Raw genomic sequence first — 19,013 nt, 5'->3', positions numbered from 1 at the left:
CCTTCCCACTGCGTCCTCACATGGTCTTCCTCATGTATCTCCAGTGTCTCCATGTGTCCGAAATTCCTCTTCTGATAAGGACACCAATCATTTTGGATTAAGCCCGCCCTAATGGCCCCATTTTAACATCATCATGTCTTTAAAGGTTCTATCTTCAAATACAAACATATCCTGAGGTGCTGGAGGATACTGCAAAAATAAATGTTTATGTCAATCCCAATCATCTATATATTGAAGTCACACTACTATATATAAAATAGATAACTAATAAGGACCTACTGTATAGCACAGGGAACTCTACTCAGTACTCTATAATGACCTATATGGGAAAAGCATCTAAAGAGAGTGGATATAGGTATATGTATAACTGATTCGCTTTGCTGTATACCTGAAACTCACACAACATTGTAAACCAACTATACTCCAATAAAAGTATAAAAATTATATATATATATATATATATATTGAGGGGAGACACAGTTCAGTCCATAATATAAGGTAACATTCACAGGTTGCAGAAATTAGAACCTGGCTATCTCTGGGGACCATTATTTAGCCTACCACAATACTTTTCAATTTAAACAAAGCCAGAGGAGCCAGGGCCATAGCTGGGGCGCTGGGTCAGGCACTGAAACTAGAAATCAGAAGCAGGGGCTGGATGCGCAGGTATGAACAGTAAGGTCAATAACCAGAAAGGTATTGGAAGCAGAAACGATTGGGTCAGGAAGTGTGGTTCAGAATGAAGACTTTGCACGATGAGTACGTGCCCAAGTTCTGCTCTGATGTTGTATTTCTGGATGGAAAGAGTGGGCTTGGTGGGTGAAAGGGATAGCAGAGGGAGGAAGAGGCTGACTTCTAATAGCAAGGTTAATGTTCATTTCACACTAGGTTAGAGTAGGGAACTGCGGAGGTTAGAGTAGGGAACTATGCCTTTTGGGATGATAAGATAGTACAGATACCAGAATTTATTAGGTAATTGAACTCAGCAACTTCTAAATGTACTTCCTGGCCTGAAAGCCTCTACTTTAAAACAGGAGTCAGCAAACTTCTTTTCTGAAAGAGCCAGATAGCATATATTTTCAGCTTTGTGGGCCATGTAAGCTCTATGGCAACTACTGAACTCTGCCAGTGTAATATGAAAGCAACAACAGACAATAGATAAATAAATGGATGGGTCTGTGTGCTAGCTAAATGTTACTTACAAAACTAGGTGGGGGCCAGATAGACTAGAAGGCTGTGGTTTGTCAACCTCTATAAGAATACAGTTTAGTAAACAACTATCTGCCTATGCTTATTATCATTATTTTAATGAATAGATTATTTTAGAGCAGTTTTAGATTTATGGAAAAATGAAGTAGGAAGTACTGAGTTCCCATTACCCTCTGTAACCCCGACCATACAGTTCCTCCTATTATTAACCTCTTGCCCTAGTGTGGTAAATATGTTACAACTGATGAGCCGGTATTGATACTATACTGTTAACTACAGCCCATAGTTTATTTTATGTTGTACAGTTCCTGGGTTTTGACAAATGCATAATGTCATGTATTTACCATTACAGTATCATACAGAATAGTTTCACTGTTCTAAAATCCCCTGTAGCATCTATTTATCCCTTCATCTGTCTCCCTGAACTCCTGGCAACTACTGATCTTTTTACTGTCTTCAAATCTTTACCCTTTACAGAATGTCATGTTGTTGAAATCATACAGCATGTAGCCTTTTCAGACTGCCTCCTCTCATGCAGAAATATGCATTTAAAGTTCTTCTGTATCTTTTTGTGGCTTGATAACTCATTTATTTTTATTGCTGAGAACTACCCCATTGTATGGACATACCACAGTTTGTTTGATTGTCTAGTCATCTGTTGGAGGATAGCTTGGTTGCTTCCAAATTTGGCAGATATGAATAAGGTCACCAACATTCATGTGCAGGGTTTTATATAGACATGACTTTTCCATTCATTTTAGTAAATAGCAAGAAGCACAGCAGCTTCGTCAGAAACTAACCACCTTTCAAAGTTGCTGTTCCATCTTGCATTCGCACCAGCAATGAACTCTTCCTGTTGCTTCAGCCACATCTTCAGCAGCATTTGGTGTCATCACTGTTTTCGATTTTAGACATTCTAATGGTTATGTAGTGGTATTTTATTGTTGTTTAATTTGCAATTCCAGAATGACATGTGTTGTGCATCTATTCATATGTTTATTGGCTATCTAGATATCTTCTTTGGTGAGGTGTCTATTCAGCTCTTTTGTCATTTCTTAAATCTGGTTGTTTGTTTTCTTACTGTGGAATTTTAAGTGTTTTCTGTATAATTTGGATACAAGTTTTGTTTTTTTTTTTTTTTTGAGGGGGAATACAAGTCTTTTATCAGATACATGTTTTACAAATTTTTTCTCCCAGTCCGTAGATTGTCTTTTCATTCTCTTTAACAGTGTCTTTCACAAAGCAGGAGTTTTAAATTTTAATAAAGTGCAACTTATCATTTTTTTTCTTTAATGGATCATACTTGTGATGTTGTATCTAAAAATCCATCACCAAACCCAAGATCACCAAGATTTTCTGCTATGCTGTCTTCTAGAAGTTTTATAATTTGGGGTTTTAAATTTAGGTCTATGATTGTTTTGGGGTCAATTTTTGTGAAAAGTGTAAGGTCTGTGTGTAGATTTTTTTTTTTTTTTTTTTTTTTTTGCATGTGGGTGTCTATCTGTTCCAGCACCATTTTTTGAAAAGACTGTCCTTTCTCTGCTGAATTGCTTTTGCTCCTTTATCAAATATCAGTTGATAGTTTTGTGTGGATCTATTTCTTTGCTCTCTGTTCTGTTCCCTGATCTATGATTTATCTACTATTTCACCAAAACCACACTGTCTTGATTACTGTAGCTTCATTAGTAATTTACTTAGTAGTTTATTTAATAAAATTTATTTAATAAATTTATTTAATAAGTTAGTAATTTATTTAGTCTTAGAGTTGGGTAATGTCAGTTCTTTGACTTTGTTTTTCTCTTTCAATTTTGTATTGGCTATTCTGGGTCTTTGGCCTTTCCATATAAGATTTAGAATGAGTTTGTCAATCTCTACAAAATAACTTATTGGGATTTTGATTGTGATTGCATTGAATCTATAGATCAACTTGGGAAGAACTGACATTTCAACAACATTGAATATGAACATAAATATCTTCCATTTATTATTCCATTTAGATCTTTGATTTCTTTCATCAACATTTTGTAGTTTTCCTCGTATAGATCTTGCACATATTAGATTTATACCTAAGTATTTCAGTTTTTGGTGTCAGTGTAAATGGTGTCGTGTTTTTAATTTCAAATTCCAATTGTTCATTGCTGACATATTGGAAATAATTTGACTTTTATATATTAACTTTGTATCCTGTAATTTTGACATAATCACTTATTAGTTCCAGGAATTTTTTGTTGCTGCTCTTGATTCTTTGGGATTTTTCTATTGAATATTATTTTAAAAATTACATTCTTATTAATAATGATGATGATGATGGTAGTTAAGAGTGCCTAGTAGGAGGTGCCATGTGCATGCCACATGCACCATCTCATTTAATTCCACAACAACTTAGAATCACCAGTATTGTTATTTAGTCCCTATTACAGATGAGGAAACTGAAATTTAGTAAAGTGTGGCAATCTATCCAAAGTTGCAAAAGGCAGAACAAGACTTAAACCTTGTCCTTCTTACTAGGAAACAAATAATAATCATAGCAACAGTAACCACAACTCAGTTAAATACATACCAGGCTGTTTACATTCATTGCCCCTTTTGATCTTTGTAACTGAGTCTGTCAAAATTGATACTATTATGATCCTCACCTAACAAGTGTGGTAACTGAGGCTCCTGAAATGAAATAACTTTCCCAGGATCACACATCTAGTAAGAGGTGGAGTTTAAGATCCATTCTCAGTGCGTGTGGATACAGTTATTATAGGCAAACTTGAGGCTGAGCATGGCCATGTGATTTCATATGACAATGTGGTCAGTAATTAACAAGACTGGAAGCTAGATCCAGGGTCTTAGAAACTGAATTTAATTATATTTTGGTGTCAGATTTTGAAAAGGCCAAATATTGTGTTCATTAATTGGATTTTTGTTTTCCTAGGCCCCTTTAAAGTTTTGACATCCACTGATTTTAAGGAGCACTTAAAAGCCATTTTCAACTGTCCTATAACAGTATGCACACTTCACCTTGGTTATCATGTAAACTGGCTAATGTCCACACTAGCTGGGCTCTGGATTTGGCTACAGCTGATGTCAGATGTGTTGGAATTGAACACGAAGGGATGTGAGAGATGGTCAGCGCTCCTCATTAGCACAGTGTTGCAGGAAGTACGTGCAAATAGTGCTGCCTTTTCTACTGCCTATGGGTGTTTTCTTCCTCCATTGCTAATGACTAATAAAAAAAGAGGGAGAGAGAGAGAGCAAAGAAGAAAGCAAATTGCTAGTAGATTTTCTTCTACTGCAGTAGGTTTCTCATTTTGCAGAAGCTCATTAGATACGGCTATACGGGAAGACTTCCAAGATGCCCCAGGGGGAATGGGAAAGACGAAGGGGAAGTAGAAACTTTCAGAGATGTGACCCCAGCCACAAATTCACACCAGAACCAGCTGTTCTGAGGTCACATGTTCAGATTCTAAAATGCACCTCATGGCTTGGATTTAAAAAAAAAAAAAAAAGGTTTACCTCTCGAACTACTAGCAGGAATAAAGTTATAAGTGCATTGATGCTGTGTGGTCAGTTAAAATGTGGCTCTGATTTTTCCTATCTGTTGCTTTAAGTTAGAGTTTTGAAGCATCTTTTTTTTTAATTTCTTTTTTTAATTGGAGTATAGTTGATTTACAATGTTGTATTATTTTTAGGTGTACAGAAAAGAGATTCAGTTATATACATATATCTATTCTTTTTCACGTTCTTTTCCCATACAGGTTATTACAGAGTACTGAGTAGAGTCCCCTGTGCTATAAAGTAGGTCCTTGTTGATTATCTGTTTTATATATAGTAGTGTGTATATGTTAATCCCAACCTCCTAATTTATCCCTCCCCCAAACTTTCCTCTTTGGTAACCATAAGTTTATTTTCTAAGTCTGTGAGTCTGTTTCTGTTTTGTAAGTAAGTTCATTTGTATCATTTTTTAGATTCCATATATAACTGATATCATATGATGTTTGTGATAATCTCTAGGTGCATCCATGTTGCTGCAAATGGCATTATTTCATTCTTTTTTATGGCTGAGTAATATTCCGTTGTATATATGTGCCATATCTTCTTTATCCATTCATCTGTAAATGGACATTTAGGTTGCTTCCATGTCTTGGCTATTGTAAGTAGTTCTACAATGAACACTGGTGTGCCTGTATCTTTTTGAATTATGCTTTTCTCCAGATATATGCCCAGTAGTGGGATTGCTGGGACATATGGCAGTTCTATTTTTAGTTTTTTAAGGAACCTCCATACTGTTCTCCATAGTGGCTGTGTCAATTTACATTCCCACCAACAGTGTAGGAGGGTTCGCTTTTCCCCCCACCCTCTTCCCCATTTATTGTTTGTAGACTTTTTGATGATGGCCATTCTGACTAGAGTGAAGTCATAACCTTATTGTAGTTTTGATTTGTATCTCTCTAATAATTAGAATTGAAACATCTTTTTATTCTTTTAATTTGCAGTCTAACCTATTAGAGGTTCAAGTTCACAAATGTTTTTGAGACTCTTCTATGTATCTCAGGCTTTGTTGGGAGCTGGAGAAGGAGAAGGAAGACACGGTCTCTGCTCTCAATGTGGGGGGAACAGACACCTCACAACAGTTTCTGTGCATGCTGAGGTAGGAAGAGAAGTATTCAACACAAGGGGCTGGGGGGCATTGCCTCAAGCATAAATAACTCCCCTAAAAGTCAGGAGTAGGGTATGTGATTACAAAAAATCAAATCAACCAGCAAAACAAAAACAAAACCAAAACCCATGTTATAAAGAAAAGAATTCCAAATTAGTGGCCACCTGTCCCTGGGTTCTTATTATAGCTCCGTCATATGACTTGGACAAGCTGTGTATGCTGTGTGGAAAGGAGTAAAACAAAAGAATTTGAGGTCTGTTCCAGCTCTAAAATCTGCATCTTTCTTATTCGCCATCAAGATAGGCTTTTTGAGAACGTTCAATTAAACTGTGCTGGGACAGTATTCTCTGCAGCAGCAGTAGCTACCATTTATGGAGAGCTTGCTAATCCCTGGCCTTCTGCTGAGCTGTTCAGATTATGGACTCTCTTAATCTCTACAGCAAGTATGTGAGGCAGGGATGAATGTCATTCCCGTTTTTCTGATGAACAAACAGAGGCCCAGAAAAATGCAATGTTCTGTCCAACCAGAGCCACACAGGGGATGGGAGGGGGAACCAGGATGCAAATCCAGGTGTGTCTGGCTGGTTCCCATGGCTCCTTCCTCCTTGGGAACTTCCTCTTAGCCCTCTAGAGCCATTTAGGGACATCCATGTTAGTCAAGGAAATGGACCCAGGGCTGAAAGGGTCCCCGGAGACGGGAAGCGACTTGCTAAAGGCCACACAGCAAGTTAATGGCACAGCCTCACAGAGCTGGTCTCCTCCAGTGCAGGATTGAATGCACATGAGGAATGGTGAGAACACACACTAGGATTCAGGGAGAGTCAATGCCTCAGCCCTTGGAATCATTTGGCAAGTGCTTTTGCGCCCCTGCTCTACGTCTGCTGTTCTGCTAGATCCTTGAGATAGACATGAATAATGGTGTGGGGTGGAGGGGCCCTGAATACCAGAATATGAAGATCCTAATTGCACTTGAAATATCTCTAAAGGTTCAGGGATATTGGCTTCTGCCCTTGACTGTGATAGAATTAGCAGCTAGACCTCTCAGGGAGGGAGATACACTGGAACCTGTAGCTCAGGGCGTGGAGAGAGAGATCTAGACTGAGTGGCGCCCCTCCCTTGGCGGGGCAGCTGCCACCTCGGACCAGGAAGTTCTGCACTCACACCCTGCAGATCTGTGGGAGGGGGCAGGTTTTAAGCTTGGATCTCATCCGGCTGCATCTGGGCTGTATTTGGAGCGAGGCTAATTTCCCTCTTCAAATCTCATTTATAGCGTCTGAAAAAAAAGAGATAATGATAGCACTTGGTTGGAAAAATGCAGAGGTTGGACCTAGTGATGTCGAACTTTCCCCACCCGCAGCTCTAAAGCTGTCAGGGCCTTGGATCCCTTCTCTTGAGAACTGGAGGGACAGTTCAGGAAGATACTCCGGAGGACCTAGTGACAGCAACTCAGCTTGTTCCCCGTGTTATGACAGGATGAGGAATCCCGGTGCTGACACACAGGCGAGAGATGGAGGGCGAAGCTGCTGAGGAGAAGATAATGTTTCTCTAGGCTGCAATTTCTTTCAATTTCAGGGATCGCAGTTACCAGGACAGGAGTTAGTAACAGCCATGCCTGGAATGCTAAAGTGAGTTTGGTGCCACTGGTGGAAACGGTTTTGCATTTAGAGAGGGAAGCCTTGTGCATTGTGTAACCCAGGCTTCACATTCAGTGTGTGTGTGTGTGTGTGTGTGTGTGTGTGTGTGAATACACACCTGTGTATGAATGAGGGTAGGGCAGGAGAGAGAAAGACAGGTGTGAGCATGGTCGGAGAGGCGGGTAGAGGGGTGGAGCTGACAGCCCTGATTCAATTGTTTGTGACCCTAGGAAAATGACCTCACCTCTCTGCACCCCAGTTTTCTCACGTTCATCATCGAGGTAATAATGCCTACTTTGCAAAGTTGTTGAGAAGTGTTTGAGTTTGTTCAGGCTGCTATAGCAAAATACTGTAGACCGGGTGGCCTAAAACAGCAAGCATTTATTTCTCACCATTCTGGAGTCTGGGTAGTCCAAGATCAAGGCACTGACAGATTCAGTGTCTGGTGGAAGCTCACTTCCTGGCTCATAGATGACACTTTCTCCCCATGTCCTCACGTGGCAGAAGGGACAAATAGCTCTCTGGCGCCTCTCTTATAAGGGTGCTCATCTCAGTCATCAGGGATCCACCCTCATGACCTAAGTCACCTCCTAAAGGCCCCACCTTCAAATACCACCACGTTGGGGGTTAAGTTTCAACGTATGAATTTGGAGGGAACACAAACGTTCAGTCTGTAGTGAGCAGGTTAGAAACAAATCTTCCAGAGCATCTAACACATGGTATGCATTCAATAAAGGGTAGTTACTGTTATTAATGTGGGGATCCCTCTGGGACATTCAACCAGCACTGGTGTTTTCAGTGACTCAATCTTCATTTTTCAGCATTTCATTTAGGGGGAAACCAAAACATCCCTAGCATATTTTTGCGTAGTTTTTTAAGAACACAGAGTTAGACTGTTCAACGCCCAGCTTACTAGCTCTGTGAACTTAATTAACCTCTTTGTACCTCTGTTCTCTCCTTCAAAAAAAAATAAAAATAAAAATTAGAATAAGGGTTCTTACCTTTCAGGATTGTTGTGAGCATGAAATGAGATATGTGCAAAGCCCTTAGAATGATGTCTAGCACATTGTAAGCAATCGATAGTTATTAGCTTTACAAATGATCCTGCTGTTTTGATGCTAGCTATCTAGGGAAGAAGGGGCAAGGTGGGTAGGGAGGCAGCGATGAGTGAGGCAATGATCCAGGCCTCACAGGAGGGAGATTGCAGTCCCACAGCTGAATGCATTGTTCGCACCCGCCCCCCGTCATTTCCATTCAGCTAGGAGGCACTCGTTCATTCACTGAATAAGCACTTATTAAGCCCCTTGTGTGCTTCAGCCACTGTGTCAGGGCTGGATGCATAGAAGTGAATAAGACAGACATGGTCCTTGTCCTACAGTGCCCTTGGTCCAGTGAAAGAGACAGCGAGTAACCAGGACCACAAGTCCAGTGTGAAAATGTTAGGATAGGGTAGTGTGCAAACTCAGGGAAGGGGCATCGAACCCGCAAATGAAGGGAGAGCCATTGACATAATTCTGGAAGAAAACCCCACAAAACTGGAGTGTGGTAGGCAGAATAACGGTCCCCAATATGTCCACATTTTAATCCGTGGAATAAATTATCTTACATGGAAAAGGGAGATTAAGGGTGCAGGTACAAATGAGGTTGCCCATAGTTGATCTTGAAACAAAGAGATTATCCTGGATTATCCAGGTGGGCCCAGTGTAATCCCAAGCGTCCTTAAAGTGGAAGAGGGAGGCAAGAGAGGAGCTCAGAGCCGTGTGATTCCAGAAGGATTTGACTTGTCTTGGCTAGCTTTGAAGACGGAGCCAAGGAACGTGGGGAGCCTCAGAAAGCTGAAAAAGGCAAGGAGATGGATTCTCATCTAGAGCCGCCAGGTGGTGTGCAACCCGGCTGACACCTTGGCTTTAGCCCAGAAACCCATGTCAGACATCTGGCTTACAGAGCTCTAAGATAAGAAGTTTATGTCATTCTAAGGCATTAAGGTTGCAGTGATTTGTTATGGCAGCAACAGAACACCGATACACGGAGCCAGTGATATCTTTGAGTTAGGACTGTCCTTCTAGAAAATCACTCTGGCCGCAGGATGGTGAACAGGTCGGAGGGGCAAGGCCGGATGCAGAGAGCGCAGTTAACAGGCTGTTGCCATAGGCCCTGGGAGAGGGGATGATGGCTTAAACCAGAAGAGACAGCTGTTATGTGCTGTGTCTGTACCAGATCCTGGAATCCGAGGGGAATCAGCCGAATAGATCCCTACAACCGAGACCTACAGGGCCTGGGATGGAGACAGACATGCAGAGAACAGCCATCCCTGGCAGCACTACCCAACTTATATCCCATGACTCTTCTTCTACTCCCCGCCACATGCAGTTATGATGGAGACCAACAAGTTCTACTTCCTGAGTCTCGCTCAAACCTGTGCCTCTCACCTGTATTCTGCCATCCAGCTACTCCATGATGTCTTGGCTGGGTTGCTGCAAAACCTCGTACCTGGTCTCCCTCACCCCAGCCTTGTTCCTTTCCCAGCCCATCCTCCACCCTGTATCCAGGCCTTCTTTCTAAAGCTCCAATCAGATGGCATCACTGTCTTGCTTAAAACCTATAATGGGTCTCCTTGCCCTCAGAATAAAGCGCACATTCCTTAGCATCATTTAGCAGACACACACACACACACACACACCCCTTTGGACTTGGCACATGCTATTACTTCTGCCTGGACCTCACCCCCGCCTCCCTTCCTCACTCTCCCTGGATAACCCCTCCCAATCGGTCAAGACTCACCTCCTCCAGGGAGCCTTCCTGACCTCCCCAGTCTGTGTTAAGTGCCCCTCCCTGGGTCTCTGAACCTCCTCTATGAATCTTAAACTACTACATTAACCTATAACCGCGTCTTTAAATAGTTAAGGGTTCAAACATTTTTTTCACTGCAACTCAGTTATGCAAAACACTGTAGTCTTCTTAATTTTCTACAGCCGATATAATATTTCCCTCAAGTTTTCATTCCACTGATAGCAAAAAAAGTAGTTCAACTTGCCAGTTAAGGATACAGAACATACTCTTTAGGGTAACTGTTTAGTCTGTTCAAAGTTGAACTCCTCAACAGCCAACCCTGTCTTTCCCTTACCAGGCAGTCTCGCCGACCTCTGCTTGGCCTCAGGGTGCAGATGGGGGCTGGGAAGAACGTGGTCTACTGGATCCTTGCTGGCGTTCACTATGTGATTTCCTGTGTGAGCTAGGCTCTCAGCCCTTGCACTGGCTTCCATTGTGATACGGATGGTCTTGGGCATTTCTTTTGAGAGGGGCTACATATTGGAGTCCACTGCCAAGTCCACAGTCACAAAGTCCCCACCCTCTATGGGACCCTTGTTCTAATCTCAGGCCTCCTTCCCCATCCCCGCTTCCTTGGGAACAGGAGGCTTCTGCCAAGAAGTCTTGTCATCTTTATTCTCTCTACCCTGCAGGGGCAGGATGTGGGGGGCCAACTTCTGCTGGCCTCTTGCTCATCTACTGATACCCTCTCATGGGACCTTCTGTTAGCTTTTCAGAGAAAGGGGCTCACACCCACCCCCAGATTATACCCTGATCTAGGGGAGCAGAGCCCGTCGTTCCTGCTCACCCCCATACCCCTTGGATTTTCCCCAAACCCTTGTTGGTATTTAAACATTTGTTGGTACCGCCCTCAAGGCTGGGGTGAGTAGGGAGGGGATGTTGACTTCCAAGAAGCCCAGTAAGAGGGTTGGTGACTCCCAAGCCTGAACTCTTGGCCTCTTGGTCTTCTGGGCAATTCCTCCCAGAACTAGTGGCAGAAAAAAAGTGTTTTCACCTTCCTTTTTCTGTCCTGTGGGAACTCCCCTGAGGTCATAGCCTGTACCAACTGTCCATTAAAATAAGATATTATGATCTGGGTTGGCCAGGCCTGCCTTTGATATATAAGGGACCTTCACTCCCAGCACAGGTTGGCTTTCAAAACTATTGTCTAGCTCAAGTCACTACAAAGTCAGCTTTGAGATCTAGCCCAAAGCTGAGTGATGGCTCCCTTTCTCTTCTAGAAGGTATGTGCTCTCCTGTCTAAGGACAAATGCCTTTGATTTAGACCAATATGACTCATAGAGAATGAAAAAGTCTTCGTTTTAACATTTTCAGCACCATCATCCACCTTGCACACATTTTCACACAATTTATAATATGTGTCTTACGCTAGGCTGTGAGCACCTTGAGAATGAGCTTCATAGAAACAAAGATTTTGTACCAGCCGCCCACCCCTCCCGGTTCCAGAGGTAGGGAGTGGCTTGCCAAAACCACCCAGAAAGGCACTGACAGAGTCAAGATGAGGGCAGGGACCCAACTCCTTGATCACAGAGGAAACCACATCTCAGTCAAAGTTGCCTCTCACTTGGCAGAAAGGCTTAGTTTAGCTGGAGGCGAAGGATGGGTCATGGTTCAAGCCAGGGGAGGCGTCCTCATTGGTATTGGGTTTTTTTCATGGCACCCTCTCAGGAGGCTGCGGGCAGCCTAGGGAGAGCCAGGGAGAGCAGCCCCCTCCCTGCAGACTCAACAGCGCTCAGGCCAAGACTCCTATTGTCTTCCCTTGACTGAGGAAAGGCTGTGGACAGTGCTGACTGGCTCCGGGATGATTTACTTCTCGGAAATACCTCAATTTAAACGCTAATTTCCCCAGAACTGAGGGCTGATCGGCTCTTGCATGCTGGTGGCTGTGTATCCAAAACACTCACACGTATCCTTGAATGGGGACAGGCGGGAGGGAGAACCTTGGGAAGGGTCGGGGGAGCCAGGATGGCCAAGGAGCCCAGCTTCCCTCGCTTGTCGACAAGTTCCTGCCAGCATGGCTGATGACAGGGAAGCTACGCAAGGGACTTGCTCCGGGGAAAGGCTCCCTATAGGTTTGTGTCGCTTGGAGGTCATATGCAGGGGGCATAGGAGGTGAAGAAGCCTGTCCCTACTCTGTACACAACTGAACAGATTCTTGGGGGGCTTGTGCTGTAGGAGGCCCCGGGCTGGGCTCTCTGAGGCTCTCAAAGGAATCCAGGATCTGGTACGGGGTTTAGGAAAAGGAACTAGCACTAAAGATAACTAGGGGGCACTTCCCTGGTGGTCCAGCGGTTGTGACTCCGCACTTCACTGCTGAGGGCCCGTGTTCAGTCCCCGGTCGGGGAACTAAGATCCTGCAAGCCGTGTGGTGTGGCCAGAAAAAAAAAAAAAAGCTAACTCTATATGGATCCTCTTCCTCAACCCTTGAAGTTCAACTCATTACTCCCATTTTACAGATGACATTAATAAATAAATGAATATTTATTTATAAATAAATGAATATTTAATGAATAAAGTGTAAGTGACCTCTCCAAGGTCACACAGCCAGAATCTGGATCCATTATCTGTATGATTTCTGAGCCCATGCCCTTTCCACCACCAGATCCCAAGGTAACTGCTGGAATTTGCTCACAAACAAGAGGCATGAGAGAGAAGTGACAAAGATTTATTCCAAGTGGGGAAAACTGACATGGTTTCTTGCAAGGGGTGGTTTTTCGACTGGTCCTCCTGTTTCATCCTAGCCTTCCTCACCCCCTACCCCATCCCCTGCACCTCCCCGATGTGAATGCACACGTGTGTTCACGTACTCACCAAGAGTGGGAGTTCCGGCCGGCCTCTGCTGAGTGACATCACTTTTTCCCATCTGGTGCCCGCTAGCTCTGTGGCCCTGGCCCCTGTCTGAGCTCCATGGGAGCCAGGGTTTCTGCATATTAGGAAGTTAGAGGAAGAAAAAGTAGGGTTTTGAAGCTTCTTATGGAAAGGCTGGCATTTTAGACTAAAATCCCCAATATCCCTTGGAAACTAAAGCATTTGGGTACCCTGTAACAAAACATCAGAAAGGACTCCACGTAGGTCATACACACATTACTTTTGTCTCTGGGTTTCCTTCCTTTGCTTCCACAACAAATGTTCATTGAGCACCTACTTTGTATGCAGTTGACATGGGGCTCGGCCCTGGGAAAGGCGGCAGCAAATGGGACAGGCATCGTCTTGGCCCCCGTGGAGCTCACAGTCTAGTGGGAGAGTAGATATCCATCAAGGTCCCGAAGAGCACATCTGGGTTAGGAACTATGAGGCTCTTCCTAGAAGAAAAGAGCAAGATGCTATGATAGGGTGTAACAGGAGAACTGACCTTGGGAAGGTTTCTGAAGGGCAGAGGAATAATGTGTGGTCTGAGTGACAAGTAGGAGTTGGCCTGCTGCAGGGGGCTGGGGGCCAAGAGCTTGCCAGAGAGAGGGCAAATCCTAAGCCGACCCTTTGTAGGAAGTGAGTATGCCCCATGAGAGGAACTTACGGCCAATCAGTGCAGCTGGACCGCGGGCAGGGGCAGTGGTTCATGAAACAATGCAGAAGGAGTAGGCAGTAAAAAAAAAAAAAAGCTAACTCTATATGGATCCTCTTCCTCAACCCTTGAAGTTCAACTCATTACTCCCATTTTACAGATGACATTAATAAATAAATGAATATTTATTTATAAATAAATGAATATTTAATGAATAAAGTGTAAGTGACCTCTCCAAGGTCACACAGCCAGAATCTGGATCCATTATCTGTATGATTTCTGAGCCCATGCCCTTTCCACCACCAGATCCCAAGGTAACTGCTGGAATTTGCTCACAAACAAGAGGCATGAGAGAGAAGTGACAAGAAAGATTTATTCCAAGTGGGGAAAACTGACATGGTTTCTTGCAAGGGGTGGTTTTTCGACTGGTCCTCCTGTTTCATCCTAGCCTTCCTCACCCCCTACCCCATCCCCTGCACCTCCCCGATGTGAATGCACACGTGTGTTCACGTACTCACCAAGAGTGGGAGTTCCGGCCGGCCTCTGCTGAGTGACATCACTTTTTCCCATCTGGTGCCCGCTAGCTCTGTGGCCCTGGCCCCTGTCTGAGCTCCATGGGAGCCAGGGTTTCTGCATATTAGGAAGTTAGAGGAAGAAAAAGTAGGGTTTTGAAGCTTCTTATGGAAAGGCTGGCATTTTAGACTAAAATCCCCAATATCCCTTGGAAACTAAAGCATTTGGGTACCCTGTAACAAAACATCAGAAAGGACTCCACGTAGGTCATACACACATTACTTTTGTCTCTGGGTTTCCTTCCTTTGCTTCCACAACAAATGTTCATTGAGCACCTACTTTGTATGCAGTTGACATGGGGCTCGGCCCTGGGAAAGGCGGCAGCAAATGGGACAGGCATCGTCTTGGCCCCCGTGGAGCTCACAGTCTAGTGGGAGAGTAGATATCCATCAAGGTCCCGAAGAGCACATCTGGGTTAGGAACTATGAGGCTCTTCCTAGAAGAAAAGAGCAAGATGCTATGATAGGGTGTAACAGGAGAACTGACCTTGGGAAGGTTTCTGAAGGGCAGAGGAATAATGTGTGGTCTGAGTGACAAGTAGGAGTTGGCCTGCTGCAGGGGGCTGGGGGCCAAGAGCTTGCCAGAGAGAGGGCAAATCCTAAGCCGACCCTTTGTAGGAAGTGAGTATGCCCCATGAGAGGAACTTACGGCCAATCAGTGCAGCTGGACCGCGGGCAGGGGCAGTGGTTCATGAAACAATGCAGAAGGAGTAGGCAGGGGCTAGATGGTGGAGGCCTTGAGACCTTCACAGAGTGCCTGCGTTCTCCACCAGGCACCTCCTCTGAATTCCCACTGCCGTTCCCCTAGCGTGCATGGGAGACCCCAAAACACATTTGTGGAGTGAAAGAGACCTCCCACTCCCAGAGTTCTCCTGAGTCCCCGGAACCCAGGATCTGCTACTTTAAAAATCTTATGAATTGTTTCCATATAATGTCAATTGAGATTGAACTGTTTTCATGGATATTTGCCGGGGGAGATGTTTGTCCAAAGAAACAGTAGCCCTGTCACCGTTAGAGACACAACGTATGCAGACCCGCACACACACAGATATGCACGTACAGTGATATCCCTGGGCTCGGAAGCACACCCCTCCCTGGCCTGGTCTCAGGTTATCCCGGTGATCAGGAGCACGGGCTCTGGATTGATCCAGTGAATGTGTGCTTACTGAGTACCAGGTTCTCAGCCAGGAGCCCCATTACCACTTCCTAACTGTGGACCTCAGTTGGACAAGTTCCTTAACCTCTCTAAGGATCCATGTCTTCATCTGTAAAATGGGAATAATAATAGTAGTTATAGAATTCTCATGTGGTGAAAATGACATACACATTCACATGTATCTTGACACACTACCTAGGACATAGCTGATGATCGACAAATAGGATCAATAAACAAATATTACTTACTCTTCTTCCTATCTGCCTCTTATTAGGACTCGTTAGTTGCCTGGTAGTTTATACTACACGCACACCCACGTACACACGAGCTCTGAGAATCTGGATTTGTTTTCGAACCAACTGAGTTTCAGCCAGCACCTTGCCATCCCCCCCGCCCCCATCACTTCCCCTAGGTGGGTGGATTCTGAAGTTGCTGTCTGGGTTCTGCCTGAGGTTCTCGGCCCAGTGGCACCTTCCCAGCTCTGCTCTTCCCATCCTGTTTTGCCTCCCGGGAGAGCTGACTAATGCAAGGGTCCTGGGCGCCCTCTGCTGGCAGAGGCCATGCAGGACTTGTGGCCATCGCCCAGGCAGCCGCGAAAGGGCCCAGTCCTGAGGGGCCATCATTGGTCCTTGGTCTTTGCTGCAGCTGTCTTGTCATTCCCTGCTCCACCCCTGCCTCCCTCCCTCCCCGCTCTCCGCACTGGCCTGTGAACTCCCACCCTTCCATGGTCTCCCACCTTCTCACGCTCTTCCTTGAGACCCTCCCTGCGTCCTGCGAAAACCTTCCTCCGAGAAGGGGAGTGTGCGCTGGCCCCCTGCCCTCCTGAGGTCAGATTGAGGTCAGATTTGCCCAGAGTCAAGCCCAGCTTAAATAGAAGGCAGAAGTATTAGAGGAGAGGAACGTGGGGCTGGCGAGGATGTCCCTGTCCCCCTCCTCTGCGATTATAAATGCATAGCCAGAGATGTGAAGTCGTGACCCTGGGTGGTAAAGTGAGAAGTGACGAGCTTGCCTTCAGATCCCTCTTCCCAAATGCACTTGGTGTGTAAGTCCAGGGAGGTCAGTTCACGTCTCAGAGCCTCCATTTCCCCATCAGTCAAGAGGGGGTGTAATGGCACTCATCTCACAACATTGGAGTGAGGGTCGTGAAGTCACCTGGAGAGCAGAGTCCCTCGTATGCGGTCAAATTACAATGAGTAACAGACCCCTTCTTTAGGCTGCAGCCTGTCTGGGCTCAGTGCACCCAGGGGTGCTACGGCTCTTCCAGCTTTGACAGCCTGTGACTGTCACAGGCAGCGTCTTCAGTGCCCCGCACCTGTGCAGGGATGTGGAGTGTGGGCTTTGGGGCCAGACCACCTGAGATCTCCCGCCTCCCGGCTGTGCGGTTTTAAGTAGTTACATAACTGCTTTGTGCTTCTGCTTTTCCACCTCCCAACTAGGGGTCTTAAGGGCACCTAATTCATATGGTTGGGTGAGAACTAATGTGAAGTACTTGGAACATCGCCTGGTGCATAGGAGGTACTCAACAGTTTTTGCCATCATTGTTATTGTGATTTCACTAAGGCAGGCTGAAGAGCGCTTAGGATCCCCATTTTACAGATGAGAAAACTGAGGTTTGAGTGGTTTGCTCCAGGTTTCACAGCTAGGATGCAGTGTGGGCAGATCAGGAACTCAATCTTCAGAGCCATCTCAGCCTTGCCCTCTCCTATTCATAAAACAAGTGCTTGGGTCTCGTGGGGAAGGGACCTTTAGCCAAAAGCCTCCAGCCCATCCAGATCCCTGATAGCTGGCCCTACTGACTGTTCTGTATGGCTGATCCATTGTCTCCCCCACACAGCTGGGAAGATCTAAAGGACAAAGGGAGAAGCCAGTCTATCTCTGGATCCTGAGTACTTAGCTCAGGGCTCCACCCCGAGCGTGTGCTCAGCGCATGTTAGTTGAATGACTAGGGCAGGGGGATAGCCTCCACCTCATTGTATGTCTAAGGGAAGGTCTGTCTCACAAGAGGCCACCTCATGAGGGGGACAGGAAGAAACTTAGTTCCTTAGTCCCTGGTGGGTGTTACATGCTACTTGGGGGCACTTCCATGACCCCTGGCAGGTTCTCTTTTTCTATTCACATGGCTGACCCACATGTCCAAGTTTGCAGACAAATCAAAGGCCAGCCACAAACACCTAGGTGGAACCCACGACAACAGGCACACGTGTAGACATAAGCAAGTACGGCTCTGCAGACAAACACGGGCACAGCCATGATGCACACCGTAGCAAGCTTCACTGTACAAGTGTGGGCCTAGAAACTCAGCGTCGTGCTCGTGCGTGCCCAGCAGACAGTCCAAGGCCCGGCCGCTTACCTCACCAGATGTGCAGTCAGAGAGACCAGGTTCCACTCCCAAATTTACCACCTCTTAACTCTGAACCTCATTTTTCCTTTTGTGTGAAAGGAAGATAATGATAACTGTCTCGTGGGTCACTGTGAAGATTAAATGATTAAAGGGATGCAAAGTGCTTAGCGAGATCCTAGCCAATTAAGGATTCAATCAGTGGTTGTCAAAGATGACACTGATGATGATGACGGAGATGCTGGTGATGTTGAAGATGGAGACAGTGGGTCCTCCCCTGGATTCTGACCTGCTCAGGGCTCGGACACCGAGAAGGTGTTCACTAAATGCATGACTAGAGGGTGAGCTTTGAAGGTGCCTGGGGTGGAGTGCATGGGGACGTGCAGTACAGAAAGGAAGGTGAGCCAGGTCACAATGCTTGCTTGGCTGCCTTGGAACTGCCCGAGATCCAGGCTTCAAAGGCATTGCTTTGGCATCACAGATATTTGTTTGCCTCTTTCTGATTTTCATTTCAAGGTTGCCCATTCCAGGTGGCAAAATGAAGCGATAAACCTCCCCTTCCCTTTGTTCTTCAATTCCCCCTCCTCCTCTCCAGATTGTAGTTAGTGTCTCTAACTCTGAGGATTTCTGAATAAGAAGGGACCTCAAAAGTCAGATCTGAATACAGAAATGCCCTGGATACCGTCCATGCCAAGTGGCTATCAAGTTTCCTACTTGCATACTCTCAGCTACAGCAAGCTCACCACCTCGCAGTGGCAGGCTCTTCCATTTTTAGGCAGGTCTGTTGTCTGGAAGATTGAAGCCTGCCCCCCTGCAATGCACTATCACCTCATCCCCCACACCTTAAGACTACCTTTGTTCAGGGTTCGGTGCCCCGAGGGCACCCCGAGGCTTGTCTTCTGTTTCCTGGAGTGGCCCTGCAGAGAAGCGACAGGGGTACCTGAAGAATTTAGGGCAAGAAAGAGCACTAGCCTAGGAGTGGGGAGATCTGGTTTTGAGTCTAACCCGTTGGTTGTCTGTGAGAAATTTGCTCCCCTTCTCCCCGCCTCAGTTTCCCCATCTCTAAAAGGAGGAGTTTGATCCAAAGGATCTCTTAGGATCCTTCCACTTTAAGCACTCCAACAC

The 19,013-nt window shown here is 45.3% G+C and overlaps 1 protein-coding gene across 1 annotated transcript in view; it reads left to right on the top strand.

The window, feature by feature from the left end:
* The window catches only part of ASTN2 (astrotactin 2), a 614,159-nt gene that overhangs the window by 348,840 nt on the left and 246,306 nt on the right, over window positions 1-19,013 (top strand). The gene's annotated exons all lie outside the window — the stretch shown is intronic.

Source organism: Neophocaena asiaeorientalis, unplaced genomic scaffold, assembly GCF_003031525.2.
Source record: "Neophocaena asiaeorientalis asiaeorientalis breed wild unplaced genomic scaffold, Neophocaena_asiaeorientalis_V1.1 scaffold78, whole genome shotgun sequence".
Taxonomy (NCBI): domain Eukaryota; kingdom Metazoa; phylum Chordata; class Mammalia; order Artiodactyla; family Phocoenidae; genus Neophocaena; species Neophocaena asiaeorientalis.
Note: the sequence above shows the minus strand (reverse complement) of the source record. Positions and strands in the feature narration are given on the sequence as shown.